Raw genomic sequence first — 868 nt, 5'->3', positions numbered from 1 at the left:
TGTGGGGGTTTTGGGGGTCTCCGTGGGGGTTTGGGTGGTTGTGGGTGTCTCCTGCTCCCTGCCGGCAGTGCTCCTTGTCCCCCTTTTCCCCTCAGCTTTTCCCTCCATTTTGTGCCATCGTTGCCCTCATTTTTTCCTGACACTTTGCCCCGTATTTCCCTCTGGCTTTTCCCTCAGACTTTTCCTTTCCTTTCACTCATTTTTCCCTCCATTTTTAAAATTTTTCTTTTTAGTTCCCCCCCCCCCGTTTTTTTTGTTTTGATTTGTTTTCCTCTCGTTTTTCTCCTTTTCCCTTCACACTTTCCCCTTCTTTTCTCCTCACCTTTTCCCTCCTTTCTTCCCTTGCACTTTTCCCTCATTTCCCTGTTTCTCCTCACACTTTCTCCCCGTTTTCTCACCACCCTTTTCCATTTCTTCCTCACAATTTTCCTTCATTTTCCTCTTATTCTTTCCCCTCACATTTTCTCCCATTAGGGTTTTCCCTTCTATTTTCACTTTCACACCTTTCCCTCCTTTTCCATTCACACCTTTCCCTCATTCCCACTGTTTTCTCCTCACACTTTTCCCAACTCCACAGTTTTTCCCCCTGCTTCTCCCTCTTTTCCCACCTCACTCCACAACCCCCAGGACCTCCTGGGAGGTGTTTTAGCCTCTCAGCCCACACGGTTTTGGGGGCCTCCATGGGGGTTTGGGGGTCTCCACGGGGGTTTGGGGTCTCCACAACATTTTGGGGGTGTCACTATAGCGTTTTGGAGTTCTCCACATTTCCAGGGATCTCTTCGGGTGGTTTTGGGGGTGTCCCCGTGGGATTGTCCCTGCTCCCCGCCGGCGGTGCTCCCTCCCCCTTGGTTTATTTTTGGGGGGGGTC

The sequence above is a fragment of the Corvus brachyrhynchos genome, unplaced genomic scaffold, assembly GCF_000691975.1.
Source record: "Corvus brachyrhynchos isolate BGI_N302 unplaced genomic scaffold, ASM69197v1 scaffold348, whole genome shotgun sequence".
NCBI lineage: Eukaryota > Metazoa > Chordata > Aves > Passeriformes > Corvidae > Corvus > Corvus brachyrhynchos.
The sequence above is the reverse complement of the archived record's forward strand: the minus strand, read 5'-3'. Positions refer to the sequence as shown.